Source organism: Syngnathus leptorhynchus, unplaced genomic scaffold (genome assembly GCF_054491065.1).
Source record: "Syngnathus leptorhynchus isolate UIUO unplaced genomic scaffold, UIUO_Slep HiC_scaffold_32, whole genome shotgun sequence".
NCBI lineage: Eukaryota > Metazoa > Chordata > Actinopteri > Syngnathiformes > Syngnathidae > Syngnathus > Syngnathus leptorhynchus.
This window is the reverse complement of record NW_028231999.1, coordinates 575,001-591,840: the sequence shown is the minus strand read 5'-3', so window position 1 is coordinate 591,840 and position 16,840 is coordinate 575,001.

Genomic DNA, 16,840 nt, shown 5'->3' with positions numbered 1-16,840 from the left:
CCCATTCATTTACAACGGCGTGTCCACAAGGCGGCGACATTTCCCCGTTACCGGTGGCTGCGCGGCGGGTGAGTGACAGAGCTTATCCGAGTGGCTGGAACTCTGCGCCGGCGTGGTCGAGCGTGAGGCCTCGGCCCTTTGGCTGCCTGGTACCTAAAACACTTCCATTGATCCAGCCACGGAGGGTGCTGGCTGGTGGCTCCATACCTCCATAGCTCCATAGCACCAGAGCTCCATAGCTCCATAGCACCAGAGCTCCATGGCTTCAGAGCTCCATAGCACCATAGCTCCATACCTCCAGAGCTCCAGGGCTCCATAGCTCCATACCTCCAGAGCTCCATACCTCCAGAGCTCCATACCTCCAGAGCTCCATAGCACCAGAGCTCCATGGCTTCAGAGCTCCATAGCACCATAGCTCCATACCTCCAGAGCTCCAGGGCTCCATAGCTCCATACTTCCAGAGCTCCATACCTCCAGAGCTCCATACCTCCAGAGCTCCATAGCACCAGAGCTCCATGGCTTCAGAGCTCCATAGCACCATAGCTCCATACCTCCAGAGCTCCAGGGCTCCATAGCTCCATACCTCCAGAGCTCCATACCTCCAGAGCTCCATACCTCCAGAGCTTCAGAGCTCCATAGCACCAGAGCTCCATGGCTTCAGAGCTCCATAGCACCATAGCTCCATACCTCCAGAGCTCCAGGGCTCCATAGCTCCATACCTCCAGAGCTCCATACCTCCAGAGCTCCAGAGCTCCATAGCACCAGAGCTCCATGGCTTCAGAGCTCCATAGCACCATAGCTCCATACCTCCAGAGCTCCAGGTCTCCATAGCTCCATACCTCCAGAGCTCCATACCTCCAGAGCTCCAGAGCTCCATAGCACCAGAGCTCCATGGCTTCAGAGCTCCATAGCACCATAGCTCCATACCTCCAGAGCTCCAGGGCTCCAAAGCTCCATACCTCCAGAGCTCCATACCTCCAGAGCTCCATACCTCCAGAGCTCCATAGCTCCATAGCACCAGAGCTCCATAGCTCCATAGCACCAGAGCTCCATAGCACCAGAGCTCCATAGCTCCATAGCACCAGAGCTCCATAGCTCCATAGCACCAGAGCTCCATAGCTCCATAGCACCAGAGCTCCATACTTCCAGAGCTCCATAGCTCCATAGCTCCATAGCACCAGAGCTCCATAGCTCCATAGCACCAGAGCTCCATAGCTCCATAGCACCAGAGCTCCATACTTCCATAGCTCCATAGCTCCATACCTCCAGAGCTCCATAGCTCCATAGCTCCATACCTCCAGAGCTCCATAGCTCCAGAGCTCCATAGCTCCATAGCACCAGAGCTCCATAGCTCCATAGCACCAGAGCTCCATACTTCCATAGCTCCAGGGCTCCATAGCTCCAGGGCTCCATAGCTCCATACCTCCAGAGCTCCATAGCTCCATACTTCCAGAGCTCCATAGCTCCATAGCACCAGAGCTCCATAGCTCCATAGCACCAGAGCTCCATAGCTCCATAGCACCAGAGCTCCATAGCTCCATAGCACCAGAGCTCCATAGCTCCATAGCTCCAGGGCTCCATAGCTCCATAGCTCCAGGGCTCCATAGCTCCATAGCTCCAGGGCTCCATAGCTCCATAGCTCCATACCTCCAGAGCTCCATACCTCCAGAGCTCCATACCTCCATAGCACCAGAGCTCCATAGCTCCATACTTCCAGAGCTCCATAGCTCCATACTTCCATAGCTCCATACTTCCATACCTCCATAGCTCCATACTTCCATAGCACCAGAGCTCCATACTTCCATAGCACCAGAGCTCCATACCTCCAGAGCTCCAGAGCTCCAGCCTGGGTGGCTGGTGGCTCCATAGCTCCATACTTCCATAGCTCTAAGTCAGAGAGTTGGCGAAAATTGCACTAAGTGCGAAAGCCCATTCATTTACAACGGCGTGTCCGCCAGGCGGCGACATTTCCCCGTTACCGGTGGCTGCGCGGCGGGTGAGTGACAGAGCTTATCCGAGCGGCTGGAACTCTGCGCCGGCGTGGTCGAGCGTGAGGCCTCGGCCCTTTGGCTGCCTGGTACCTAAAACACTTCCATTGATCCAGCCACGGAGGGTGCTGGCTGGTGGCTCCATACCTCCAGAGCTCCATAGCACCAGAGCTCCATAGCTCCATAGCACCAGAGCTCCATGGCTTCAGAGCTCCATAGCACCATAGCTCCATACCTCCAGAGCTCCAGGGCTCCATAGCTCCATACCTCCAGAGCTCCAGGGCTCCATAGCTCCATACCTCCAGAGCTCCATACCTCCAGAGCTCCATACCTCCAGAGCTCCAGAGCTCCATAGCACCAGAGCTCCATGGCTTCAGAGCTCCATAGCACCATAGCTCCATACCTCCAGAGCTCCAGGGCTCCATAGCTCCATACCTCCAGAGCTCCATACCTCCAGAGCTCCAGAGCTCCATAGCACCAGAGCTCCATACTTCCAGAGCTCCATAGCTCCATAGCTCCATAGCACCAGAGCTCCATAGCTCCATAGCACCAGAGCTCCATAGCTCCATAGCACCAGAGCTCCATACTTCCATAGCTCCATAGCTCCATACCTCCAGAGCTCCATAGCTCCATAGCTGCATACCTCCAGAGCTCCATAGCTCCAGAGCTCCATAGCTCCATAGCTCCATAGCACCAGAGCTCCATAGCTCCATAGCACCAGAGCTCCATACTTCCATAGCTCCAGGGCTCCATAGCTCCAGGGCTCCATACCTCCAGAGCTCCATAGCTCCATACTTCCAGAGCTCCATAGCTCCATACTTCCATAGCTCCATACTTCCATACCTCCATAGCTCCATACTTCCATAGCACCAGAGCTCCATACTTCCATAGCACCAGAGCTCCATACCTCCAGAGCTCCAGAGCTCCAGCCTGGGTGGCTGGTGGCTCCATAGCTCCATACTTCCATAGCTCTAAGTCAGAGAGTTGGCGAAAATTGCACTAAGTGCGAAAGCCCATTCATTTACAACGGCGTGTCCACAAGGCGGCGACATTTCCCCGTTACCGGTGGCTGCGCGGCGGGTGAGTGACAGAGCTTATCCGAGCGGCTGGAACTCTGCGCCGGCGTGGTCGAGCGTGAGGCCTCGGCCCTTTGGCTGCCTGGTACCTAAAACACTTCCATTGATCCAGCCACGGAGGGTGCTGGCTGGTGGCTCCATACCTCCATAGCTCCATAGCACCAGAGCTCCATAGCTCCATAGCACCAGAGCTCCATGGCTTCAGAGCTCCATAGCACCATAGCTCCATACCTCCAGAGCTCCAGGGCTCCATAGCTCCATACCTCCAGAGCTCCATACCTCCAGAGCTCCATACCTCCAGAGCTCCATAGCACCAGAGCTCCATGGCTTCAGAGCTCCATAGCACCATAGCTCCATACCTCCAGAGCTCCAGGGCTCCATAGCTCCATACCTCCAGAGCTCCATACCTCCAGAGCTCCATACCTCCAGAGCTCCATAGCACCAGAGCTCCATGGCTTCAGAGCTCCATAGCACCATAGCTCCATACCTCCAGAGCTCCAGGGCTCCATAGCTCCATACCTCCAGAGCTCCATACCTCCAGAGCTCCATACCTCCAGAGCTCCATAGCACCAGAGCTCCATGGCTTCAGAGCTCCATAGCACCATAGCTCCATACCTCCAGAGCTCCAGGGCTCCATAGCTCCATACCTCCAGAGCTCCATACCTCCAGAGCTCCATACCTCCAGAGCTCCAGAGCTCCATAGCACCAGAGCTCCATGGCTTCAGAGCTCCATAGCACCATAGCTCCATACCTCCAGAGCTCCAGGGCTCCATAGCTCCATACCTCCAGAGCTCCATACCTCCAGAGCTCCAGAGCTCCATAGCACCAGAGCTCCATGGCTTCAGAGCTCCATAGCACCATAGCTCCATACCTCCAGAGCTCCAGGGCTCCATAGCTCCATACCTCCAGAGCTCCATACCTCCAGAGCTCCAGAGCTCCATACCTCCATAGCTCCATAGCTCCATACTTCCATAGCTCCATAGCTCCAGAGCTCCATAGCTCCATACTTCCATAGCTCCATAGCTCCATACTTCCATAGCTCCATAGCTCCATAGCTCCAGGCACGGAGGGTGCTGGAGCTCCACACTTCCATAGGCACGGAGGGTGCTGGAGCTCCACACTTCCATAGGCAGGGAGGGTGCTGGAGCTCCACACTTCCATAGGCACGGAGGGTGCTGGAGCTCCACACTTCCATAGGCACGGAGGGTGCTAGAGCTCCACACTTCCATAGGCAGGGAGGGTGCTGGAGCTCCACACTTCCATAGGCACGGAGGGTGCTGGAGCTCCACACTTCCATAGGCACGGAGGGTGCTGGAGCTCCACACTTCCATAGGCAGGGAGGGTGTTGGAGCTCCACACTTCCATAGGCACGGAGGGTGCTGGAGCTCCACACTTCCATAGGCACGGAGGGTGCTGGAGCTCCACACTTCCATAGGCAGGGAGGGTGCTGGAGCTCCACACTTCCATAGGCAGGGAGGGTGCTGGAGCTCCACACTTCCATAGGCAGGGAGGGTGCTGGAGCTCCACACTTCCATAGGCAGGGAGGGTGCTGGAGCTCCACACTTCCATAGGCAGGGAGGGTGCTGGAGCTCCACACTTCCATAGGCAGGGAGGGTGCTGGAGCTCCACACTTCCATAGGCAGGGAGGGTGCTGGAGCTCCACACTTCCATAGGCAGGGAGGGTGCTGGAGCTCCACACTTCCATAGGCAGGGAGGGTGCTGGAGCTCCACACTTCCATAGGCAGGGAGGGTGCTGGAGCTCCACACTTCCATAGGCAGGGAGGGTGCTGGAGCTCCACACTTCCATAGGCAGGGAGGGTGCTGGAGCTCCACACTTCCATAGGCAGGGAGGGTGCTGGAGCTCCACACTTCCATAGGCACGGAGGGTGCTGGAGCTCCACACTTCCATAGGCAGGGAGGGTGCTGGAGCTCCACACTTCCATAGGCAGGGAGGGTGCTGGAGCTCCACACTTCCATAGGCACGGAGGGTGCTGGAGCTCCACACTTCCATAGCTCCAGGCACGGAGGGTGCTGGCACATCCACACTTCCAGCCACGGAGCATGCTGGCACTTCCACCTTGCTTGCTAAGTCGGCGTGATCTTGCCCAAAAAGTCCATCCCGAGCTCCAGCTGGAAGTGTAAAAAGAACCGGGCTGGATAAAAAAAAGAACCGGGCTGGATAAAAAAAGAAGCGGGCGACCCGTTAAAATTGCTTAGCCGAGGTCCTGGAAGCCTAACACGGCGTGATCTTGTGCAAAAAGCCGCTCCCGAGCTCCAGCTGGAAGTGTAAAAAGAACCGGGCTGGATAAAAAAAGAACCGGGCTGGATAAAAAAAAGAACCGGGCGGCCCGTTAAAATTGCTTAGCCGAGGTCCTGGAAGCCTAACACGGCGTGATCTTGTGCAAAAAGCCGCTCCCGAGCTCCAGCTGGAAGTGTAAAAAGAACCGGGCTGGATAAAAAAAAGAACCGGGCGGCCCGTTAAAATTGCTTAGCCGAGGTCCTGGAAGCCTAACACGGCGTGATCTTGTGCAAAAAGCCGCTCCCGAGCTCCAGCTGGAAGTGTAAAAAGAACCGGGCTGGATAAAAAAAAGAACCGGGCGGCCCGTTAAAATTGCTTAGCCGAGGTCCTGGAAGCCTAACACGGCGTGATCTTGTGCAAAAAGCCGCTCCCGAGCTCCAGCTGGAAGTGTAAAAAGAACCGGGCTGGATAAAAAAAAGAACCGGGCGGCCCGTTAAAATTGCTTAGCCGAGGTCCTGGAAGCCTAACCCGGCGTGATCTTGTGCAAATAGCCGCTGCCGAGCTCCAGCTGGAAGTGTAAAAAGAACCGGGCTGGATAAAAAAAAGAACCGGGCTGGATCAAAAAAGAACCGGGCGACCCGTTAAAATTGCTTAGCCGAGGTCCTGGAAGCCTAACACGGCGTGATCTTGTGCAAAAAGCCGCTCCCGAGCTCCAGCTGGAAGTGTAAAAAGAACCGGGCTGGATAAAAAAAGAACCGGGCTGGATAAAAAAAAGAACCGGGCGGCCCGTTAAAATTGCTTAGCCGAGGTCCTGGAAGCCTAACACGGCGTGATCTTGTGCAAAAAGCCGCTCCCGAGCTCCAGCTGGAAGTGTAAAAAGAACCGGGCTGGATAAAAAAAAGAACCGGGCGGCCCGTTAAAATTGCTTAGCCGAGGTCCTGGAAGCCTAACCCGGCGTGATCTTGTGCAAATAGCCGCTGCCGAGCTCCAGCTGGAAGTGTGAAAAGAACCGGGCTGGATAAAAAAAAGAACCGGGCTGGATCAAAAAAGAACCGGGCGACCCGTTAAAATTGCTTAGCCGAGGTCCTGGAAGCCTAACACGGCGTGATCTTGTGCAAAAAGCCGCTCCCGAGCTCCAGCTGGAAGTGTAAAAAGAACCGGGCTGGATAAAAAAAGAACCGGGCTGGATAAAAAAAAGAACCGGGCGGCCCGTTAAAATTGCTTAGCCGAGGTCCTGGAAGCCTAACACGGCGTGATCTTGTGCAAAAAGCCGCTCCCGAGCTCCAGCTGGAAGTGTAAAAAGAACCGGGCTGGATAAAAAAAAGAACCGGGCGGCCCGTTAAAATTGCTTAGCCGAGGTCCTGGAAGCCTAACCCGGCGTGATCTTGTGCAAATAGCCGCTGCCGAGCTCCAGCTGGAAGTGTGAAAAGAACCGGGCTGGATAAAAAAAAGAACCGGGCTGGATCAAAAAAGAACCGGGCGACCCGTTAAAATTGCTTAGCCGAGGTCCTGGAAGCCTAACACGGCGTGATCTTGTGCAAAAAGCCGCTCCCGAGCTCCAGCTGGAAGTGTAAAAAGAACCGGGCTGGATAAAAAAAGAACCGGGCTGGATCAAAAAAAGAACCGGGCGACCCGTTAAAATTGCTTAGCCGAGGTCCTGGAAGCCTAACCCGGCGTGATCTTGTGCAAAAAGCCGCTCCCGAGCTCCAGCTGGAAGTGTAAAAAGAACCGGGCTGGATAAAAAAAAGAACCGGGCGGCCCGTTAAAATTGCTTAGCCGAGGTCCTGGAAGCCTAACCCGGCGTGATCTTGTGCAAAAAGCCGCTCCCGAGCTCCAGCTGGAAGTGTAAAAAGAACCGGGCTGGATAAAAAAAAAGAACCGGGCTGGATCAAAAAAGAACCGGGCGACCCGTTAAAATTGCTTAGCCGAGGTCCTGGAAGCCTAACCCGGCGTGATCTTGTGCAAATAGCCGCTGCCGAGCTCCAGCTGGAAGTGTGAAAAGAACCGGGCTGGATAAAAAAAAGAACCGGGCTGGATCAAAAAAGAACCGGGCGACCCGTTAAAATTGCTTAGCCGAGGTCCTGGAAGCCTAACACGGCGTGATCTTGTGCAAAATGCCGCTCCCGAGCTCCAGCTGGAAGTGTAAAAAGAACCGGGCTGGATAAAAAAAGAACCGGGCTGGATCAAAAAAGAACCGGGCGACCCGTTAAAATTGCTTAGCCGAGGTCCTGGAAGCCTAACCCGGCGTGATCTTGTGCAAAAAGCCGCTCCCGAGCTCCAGCTGGAAGTGTAAAAAGAACCGGGCTGGATAAAAAAAAGAACCGGGCGGCCCGTTAAAATTGCTTAGCCGAGGTCCTGGAAGCCTAACACGGCGTGATCTTGTGCAAAAAGCCGCTCCCGAGCTCCAGCTGGAAGTGTAAAAAGAACCGGGCTGGATAAAAAAAAGAACCGGGCGGCCCGTTAAAATTGCTTAGCCGAGGTCCTGGAAGCCTAACACGGCGTGATCTTGTGCAAAAAGCCGCTCCCGAGCTCCAGCTGGAAGTGTAAAAAGAACCGGGCTGGATAAAAAAAAGAACCGGGCGGCCCGTTAAAATTGCTTAGCCGAGGTCCTGGAAGCCTAACCCGGCGTGATCTTGTGCAAATAGCCGCTGCCGAGCTCCAGCTGGAAGTGTGAAAAGAACCGGGCTGGATAAAAAAAAGAACCGGGCTGGATCAAAAAAGAACCGGGCGACCCGTTAAAATTGCTTAGCCGAGGTCCTGGAAGCCTAACACGGCGTGATCTTGTGCAAAAAGCCGCTCCCGAGCTCCAGCTGGAAGTGTAAAAAGAACCGGGCTGGATAAAAAAAAGAACCGGGCGGCCCGTTAAAATTGCTTAGCCGAGGTCCTGGAAGCCTAACACGGCGTGATCTTGTGCAAAAAGCCGCTCCCGAGCTCCAGCTGGAAGTGTAAAAAGAACCGGGCTGGATAAAAAAAAGAACCGGGCGGCCCGTTAAAATTGCTTAGCCGAGGTCCTGGAAGCCTAACCCGGCGTGATCTTGTGCAAATAGCCGCTGCCGAGCTCCAGCTGGAAGTGTGAAAAGAACCGGGCTGGATAAAAAAAAGAACCGGGCTGGATCAAAAAAGAACCGGGCGACCCGTTAAAATTGCTTAGCCGAGGTCCTGGAAGCCTAACACGGCGTGATCTTGTGCAAAAAGCCGCTCCCGAGCTCCAGCTGGAAGTGTAAAAAGAACCGGGCTGGATAAAAAAAGAACCGGGCTGGATAAAAAAAAGAACCGGGCGGCCCGTTAAAATTGCTTAGCCGAGGTCCTGGAAGCCTAACACGGCGTGATCTTGTGCAAAAAGCCGCTCCCGAGCTCCAGCTGGAAGTGTAAAAAGAACCGGGCTGGATAAAAAAAAGAACCGGGCGGCCCGTTAAAATTGCTTAGCCGAGGTCCTGGAAGCCTAACCCGGCGTGATCTTGTGCAAATAGCCGCTGCCGAGCTCCAGCTGGAAGTGTGAAAAGAACCGGGCTGGATAAAAAAAAGAACCGGGCTGGATCAAAAAAGAACCGGGCGACCCGTTAAAATTGCTTAGCCGAGGTCCTGGAAGCCTAACACGGCGTGATCTTGTGCAAAAAGCCGCTCCCGAGCTCCAGCTGGAAGTGTAAAAAGAACCGGGCTGGATAAAAAAAGAACCGGGCTGGATCAAAAAAAGAACCGGGCGACCCGTTAAAATTGCTTAGCCGAGGTCCTGGAAGCCTAACCCGGCGTGATCTTGTGCAAAAAGCCGCTCCCGAGCTCCAGCTGGAAGTGTAAAAAGAACCGGGCTGGATAAAAAAAAGAACCGGGCGGCCCGTTAAAATTGCTTAGCCGAGGTCCTGGAAGCCTAACCCGGCGTGATCTTGTGCAAAAAGCCGCTCCCGAGCTCCAGCTGGAAGTGTAAAAAGAACCGGGCTGGATAAAAAAAAAGAACCGGGCTGGATCAAAAAAGAACCGGGCGACCCGTTAAAATTGCTTAGCCGAGGTCCTGGAAGCCTAACCCGGCGTGATCTTGTGCAAATAGCCGCTGCCGAGCTCCAGCTGGAAGTGTGAAAAGAACCGGGCTGGATAAAAAAAAGAACCGGGCTGGATCAAAAAAGAACCGGGCGACCCGTTAAAATTGCTTAGCCGAGGTCCTGGAAGCCTAACACGGCGTGATCTTGTGCAAAAAGCCGCTCCCGAGCTCCAGCTGGAAGTGTAAAAAGAACCGGGCTGGATAAAAAAAGAACCGGGCTGGATCAAAAAAGAACCGGGCGACCCGTTAAAATTGCTTAGCCGAGGTCCTGGAAGCCTAACCCGGCGTGATCTTGTGCAAAAAGCCGCTCCCGAGCTCCAGCTGGAAGTGTAAAAAGAACCAGGCTGGATAAAAAAAAGAACCGGGCTGGATCAAAAAAGAACCGGGCGGCCCGTTAAAATTGCTTAGCCGAGGTCCTGGAAGCCTAACACGGCGTGATCTTGTGCAAAAAGCCGCTCCCGAGCTCCAGCTGGAAGTGTAAAAAGAACCGGGCTGGATAAAAAAAGAACCGGGCTGGATCAAAAAAGAACCGGGCGACCCGTTAAAATTGCTTAGCCGAGGTCCTGGAAGCCTAACACGGCGTGATCTTGCCCGAAAGTCGGCCTCTATACTTCCATTTTAGGTACCAGGCGCTCATAGTGTGTTGGTCCCACTAGTCAGTGTACTGGTCCCACTCGCTAGTGTACTGGTCCCCCTAGTCAGTGTACTCATCCAGTTACCCCCCGTTTTCCAAAACACAATCGGCACGTATAAGGGGGGGACTCCTGAGAGAGATGAGGTATATGCCAGCGCAACACCAATCCGCTCCGCGCTGGTTCCCATGTCGGCTACGGATGAATAAAACCAGCCTGTCCCCCCTGGAGCTCACGAGACACGGAATTTTTTCTAAGTGCCAACGGCTCTTCCGAGCAAACGTGTCCGCTCCGGCTGGTTCCCCCGTCGGCCTCGAATGACGAAAAATGCCGGTCTCCGCTCGGAGCTCATGACAAACGAAAAATTTTCTAAGTGCCAACGGCACTTGCGAGCGAATGTGTCCGCTCGGCGCTGGTTCCCGGGTCGAACCCGGAAGACGAAAAACGCCGGTCTCCGCCCGGAGCTCATGACAAACGAAAAATTTTCTAAGTGCCAACGGCACTTGCGAGCGAATGTGTCCGCTCGGCGCTGGTTCCCGGGTCGAACCCGGAAGACGAAAAACGCCGGTCCTCGCCCGGAGCTCATGACAAACGAAAAATTTTCTAAGTGCCAACGGCACTTGCGAGCGAATGTGTCCGCTCGGCGCTGGTTCCCGGGTCGAACCCGGAAGACGAAAAACGCCGGTCTCCGCCCGGAGCTCATGACAAACGAAAAATTTTCCAAGTGCCAACGGCACTTGCGAGCGAATGTGTCCGCTCGGCGCTGGTTCCCGGGTCGAACCCGGAAGACGAAAAACGCCGGTCCTCGCCCGGAGCTCATGACAAACGAAAAATTTTCTAAGTGCCAACGGCACTTGCGAGCGAATGTGTCCGCTCGGCGCTGGTTCCCGGGTCGGACCCGGAAGACGAAAAACGCCGGTCTCCGCCCGGAGCTCATGACAAACGAAAAATTTTCTAAGTGCCAACGGCACTTGCGAGCGAATGTGTCCGCTCGGCGCTGGTTCCCGGGTCGAACCCGGAAGACGAAAAACGCCGGTCCTCGCCCGGAGCTCATGACAAACGAAAAATTTTCTAAGTGCCAACGGCACTTGCGAGCGAATGTGTCCGCTCGCCGCTGGTTCCCGGGTCGGACCCGGAAGACGAAAAACGCCGGTCCTCGCCTGGAGGTCCCAGCAAAATCGGCGAAAAAACGACTAAGTGTCAACTTTCGAAAAAACGGCTAAGTGTCGACTTTCGAAAAAACGGCTGTCAACTTTCGAAAAAACGGCTAAGTGTCAACTTTCGAAAAAACGACTAAGTGTCGCCTCTCTGAAAAAACGGCAGAGTGCCCACGGCTCTGCGGGGCTTGTGAGTCCGCCCCGCGCCGGTTCGGCGGTCGGCCTCAAAAAGCGAAAAATCAGCCTCTCTCCCTGGAGCTCACCAAAAATGTGTCGAAATTTTTCTAAGTTCTCCTCGAGGTACCAGGGGGTGAGGTACCCGGGCTAAGATGCAGTACCTTTTTTGGTCTTCAGGTGCGCCAGAGTACAATGAAATGGTCCCAGTAGTCAGTGTACTCATCGACTTTCCCCCCGTTTTCCAAAGCACCTCGTTTACGAGTATGGAGGAGATGGTGCTGGTCTCCCCACGGCGTCGGACACGCCGTCCTCGACAGCACAAGGTCGGATAGAAGACCTGGAAAGCGCCGTGGCACGCGCTGGAGGTGGGCACTGTGGCGAAAATACGACTAATTGTCAACTTTCGAAAAAACGACTAAGTGTCAACTTTCGAAAAAACGGCTAAGTGTCAACTTTCGAAAAAACGACTAAGTGTCACCTCTCTGAAAAAATGGCAAAGTGTCGCCTCTCTGAAAATTTTCTAAGTGCCCACGGCTCTGCGGGCTCGTGCATCCGAGCCGCGCCGGTTCTGCAACCGGCCTAGAATGACGAAAAATAACGGTCTCCTCCTGGAGCTCACAGCCAATTGTGGCGAAAAAGTGGCAAAGTGCCCACGGCTCTGCGGGCTCGTGCATCCGACCCGCGCCGGTTCTGCAGCCGGCCTCGAATGACGAAAAATGACGGTCTCCTCCTGGAGCTCACAGCCAACTTGGCAAAAAGTTTCTAAGTGCCCACGGCCCTGCCGAGCTTTGGCGTCCGCCCAGCGCCGGTTCCGCAGTCGGCCTCGAATGACGAAAAATAACGGTCTCCTCCTGGAGCTCACAGCCAACTTGGCAAAAAGTTTCTAAGTGCCCACGGCCCTGCCGAGCTTTGGCGTCCGCCGAGCGCCGGTTCCGCAGTCGGCCTCGAATGACGAAAAATAACGGTCTCCTCCTGGAGCTCACAGCCAACTTGGCAAAAAGTTTCTAAGTGCCCACGGCCCTGCCGAGCTTTGGCGTCCGCCCAGCGCCGGTTCCGCAGTCGGCCTCGAATGACGAAAAATAACGGTCTCCTCCTGGAGCTCACAGCCAACTTGGCAAAAAGTTTCTAAGTGCCCACGGCCCTGCCGAGCTTTGGCGTCCGCCCAGCGCCGGTTCCGCAGTCGGCCTCGAATGACGAAAAATAACGGTCTCCTCCTGGAGCTCACAGCCAACTTGGCAAAAAGTTTCTAAGTGCCCACGGCCCTGCCGAGCTTTGGCGTCCGCCCAGCGCCGGTTCCGCAGTCGGCCTCGAATGACGAAAAATAACGGTCTCCTCCTGGAGCTCACAGCCAACTTGGCAAAAAGTTTCTAAGTGTCACATCTCTGAAAAAACGGCTAAGTGTCGACTTTCGAAAAAACGGCAAAGTGTCACATCTCTGAAAAAACGGCTAAGTGTCGACTTTCGAAAAAACGGCTAAGTGTCAACTTTCGAAAAAACGGCTAAGTGTCGCCTCTCTGAAAAAACGGCAAAGTGTCAACTTTCGAAAAAACGACAGAGTGTCGCCTCTCTGAAAAAACGACTAAGTGTCGACTCTGAGAAAATGGCAAAGTGCCCACGGCTCTGCGGGCTCGTGCATCCGACCCGCGCCGGTTCCCCAGCCGTCCTGAAATAAGGCAAAACCAGCCTCTCCGCCTGGAGCTCAGAGCCAACTTGGCGAATATTTTCTAAGTGCCCACGGCTCTGCGTGGCTACGGCGTCTGCCCAGCGCCGGTTCCTGGGTCGAACCCCGAGGACGAGGAATGCCGGTCTCCGCCTGGAGGTCCCAGCTTAATCGGCGAAAATTTTCTAAGTGCCCACGGCTCTGCCGGGCTCGTGCATCCGACCCGCGCCGGTTCCCCAGCCGGCCTGAAATAAGGCAAAACCAGCCTCTCCCCCTGGAGCTCAGAGCCAATTGTGGCGAAAAAACGACTAAGTGTCAACTTTCGAAAAAACGACTAAGTGTCAACTTTCCAAAAAAACGGCTAAGTGTCGACTTTCGAAAAAACGGCTAAGTGTCAACTTTCGAAAAAACGACTAAGTGTCGCCTCCGAAAAAACGACTAAGTGTCGCCTCTCTGAAAAAACGACTAAGTGCCCACGGCTCTGCGGGGCTTGTGAGTCCGCCCCGCGCCGGTTCGGCGGTCGGCCTCAAAAAGCGAAAAATCAGCCTCTCTCCCTGGAGCTCACCAAAAATTTGTCGAAATTTTTCTAAGTTCTCCTCGAGGTACCAGGGGGTGAGGTACCCGGGCTAAGATGCAGTACCTTTTTTGGTCTTCAGGTGCGCCAGAGTACAATGAAATGGTCCCAGTAGTCAGTGTACTCATCGACTTTCCCCCCGTTTTCCAAAGCACCTCGTTTACGAGTATGGAGGAGATGGTGCTGGTCTCCCCACGGCGTCGGACACGCCGTCCTCGACAGCACAAGGTCGGATAGAAGACCTGAAAAGCGCCGTGGCACGCGCTGGAGGTGTCACTGTGGCGAAAAAGTGACTAAGTGTCAACTTTCGAAAAAACGGCTAAGTGTCAACTTTCGAAAAAACGGCTAAGTGTCAACTTTCGAAAAAACGACAAAGTGTCACCTCTCTGAAAAAACGGCAAAGTGTCAACTTTTGAAAAAAACGACTAAGTGTCAACTTTCGAAAAAACGACTAAGTGTCACCTCTCTGAAAAAATGGCAAAGTGTCAACTGCGAATGTGGTGGTGCATGGAAGGAAGTGGAGGACGGCCGCCTCCTTAAACACAGGCCGAAGAGGAGCGTCAGGGCCGGCTCCTTAAACACGGACCGAGTGTCGCCCTTAACACAGACCAAGCGGAGGACGGCCGCCTCCCTAAATACAGGCCGAACCGGAGCGCGAGGGCCGCTCCTTAAACACGGACCGAGTGTCGCCCTTAACACAGACCAAGCGGAGGACGGCCGCCTCCCTAAATACAGGCCGAACCGGAGCGCGAGGGCCGCTCCTTAAACACGGACCGAGTGTCGCCCTTAACACAGACCAAGGGGAGGACGGCCGCCTCCTTAAACACAGGCCGGAGAGGAGCGTCAGGGCCAGGCTCCTTAAACACGGACCGAGTGTCGCCCTTAACACAGACCAAGCGGAGGACGGCCGCCTCCCTAAATACAGGCCGAACCGGAGCGCGAGGGCCAGGCTCCTTAAACACGGACCGAGTGTCGCCCTTAACACAGACCAAGGGGAGGACGGCCGCCTCCTTAAACACAGGCCGGAGAGGAGCGTCAGGGCCAGGCTCCTCAAACATGGACCGAGTGTCGCCCTTAACACAGACCAAGGGGAGGACGGCCGCCTCCTTAAACACAGGCCGGAGAGGAGCGTCAGGGCCAGGCTCCTCAAACATGGACAGAGTGTCGCCCTTAACACAGACCAAGGGGAGGACGGCCGCCTCCTTAAACACAGGCCGGAGAGGAGCGTCAGGGCCAGGCTCCTCAAACATGGACCGAGTGTCGCCCTTAACACAGACCAAGGGGAGGACGGCCGCCTCCTTAAACACAGGCCGGAGAGGAGCGTCAGGGCCAGGCTCCTCAAACATGGACCGAGTGTCGCCCTTAACACAGACCAAGCGGAGGACGGCCGCCTCCCTAAATACAGGCCGAACCGGAGCGCGAGTGTCGCTCCTTAAACACGGACCGAGTGGAGGACGGCCGCCTCCTTAAACACAGGCCGAACAAAATGACACAAAGTGTCAACTGCGAATGTTGTCCATCCAAGGAAGGAGCGTGATGCCCGGCCGGCTCCTTAAACACAGGCCGAGAGTCGCCCCGGACGGTCCGCCTCGCGGCGCCCGTCTGCTCGGATAAAATGACACAAAGTGTCAACTACGAATGTTGTCCATCCAAGAAGGGAGCGTGATGCCCGGCCGGCTCCGAAAACACAGGCCGAGAGTCGCCCCGGACGGTCCGCCTCGCGGCGCCCGTCTGCTCGGATAAAATGACACAAAGTGTCAACTGCGAATGTTGTCCATCCAAGGAAGGAGCGTGATGCCCGGCCGGCTCCTTAAACACAGGCCGAGAGTCGCCCCGGACGGTCCGCCTCGCGGCGCCCGCCCGCTCGGATAAAATGACACAAAGTGTCAACTACGAATGTTGTCCATCCAAGGAAGGAGCGTGATGCCCGGCCGGCTCCTTAAACACAGGCCGAGAGTCGCCCCGGACGGTCGCCTCGCGGCGCCCGTCTGCTCGGATAAAATGACACAAAGTGTCAACTACGAATGTTGTCCATCCAAGGAGGGAGCGTGATGCCCGGCCGGCTCCGAAAACACAGGCCGAGAGTCGCCCCGGACGGTCTGCCTCGCGGCGCCCGTCTGCTCGGATAAAATGACACAAAGTGTCAACTGCGAATGTTGTCCATCCAAGGAAGGAGCGTGATGCCCGGCCGGCTCCTTAAACACAGGCCGAGAGTCGCCCCGGACGGTCCGCCTCGCGGCGCCCGCCCGCTCGGATAAAATGACACAAAGTGTCAACTACGAATGTTGTCCATCCAAGGAAGGAGCGTGATGCCCGGCCGGCTCCTTAAACACAGGCCGAGAGTCGCCCCGGACGGTCGCCTCGCGGCGCCCGTCTGCTCGGATAAAATGACACAAAGTGTCAACTACGAATGTTGTCCATCCAAGGAGGGAGCGTGATGCCCGGCCGGCTCCGAAAACACAGGCCGAGAGTCGCCCCGGACGGTCCGCCTCGCGGCGCCCGTCTGCTCGGATAAAATGACACAAAGTGTCAACTGCGAATGTTGTCCATCCAAGGAAGGAGCGTGATGCCCGGCCGGCTCCTTAAACACAGGCCGAGAGTCGCCCCGGACGGTCCGCCTCGCGGCGCCCGCCCGCTCGGATAAAATGACACAAAGTGTCAACTACGAATGTTGTCCATCCAAGGAAGGAGCGTGATGCCCGGCCGGCTCCTTAAACACAGGCCGAGAGTCGCCCCGGACGGTCGCCTCGCGGCGCCCGTCTGCTCGGATAAAATGACACAAAGTGTCAACTACGAATGTTGTCCATCCAAGGAGGGAGCGTGATGCCCGGCCGGCTCCGAAAACACAGGCCGAGAGTCGCCCCGGACGGTCCGCCTCGCGGCGCCCGTCTGCTCGGATAAAATGACACAAAGTGTCAACTACGAATGTTGTCCATCCAAGGAGGGAGCGTGAGGCCCGGCCGGCTCCGAAAACACAGGCCGAGAGTCGCCCCGGACGGTCCGCCTCTCGAGGCGCCCGCCCGCTCGGATAAAATGACACAAAGTGTCAACTACGAATGTTGTCCATCCAAGGAGGGAGCGTGATGCCCGGCCGGCTCCGAAAACACAGGCCGAGATTCGACCCCGGACGGGCCGTCTTCTCCCGGCGCCCGCCCGCGTACGCCCCCCATCCCCGGTCGCCCGTCTGCTCCCGGCGGGCCTCCGAGTACCCCCTCACCCAACTGACCGACTGGCACTCATGACCCGCCTTGGTAGGGCCTCCATCGGCCTCGGCTCGTCCGACGTCGGGTGGACGGTTCCTACC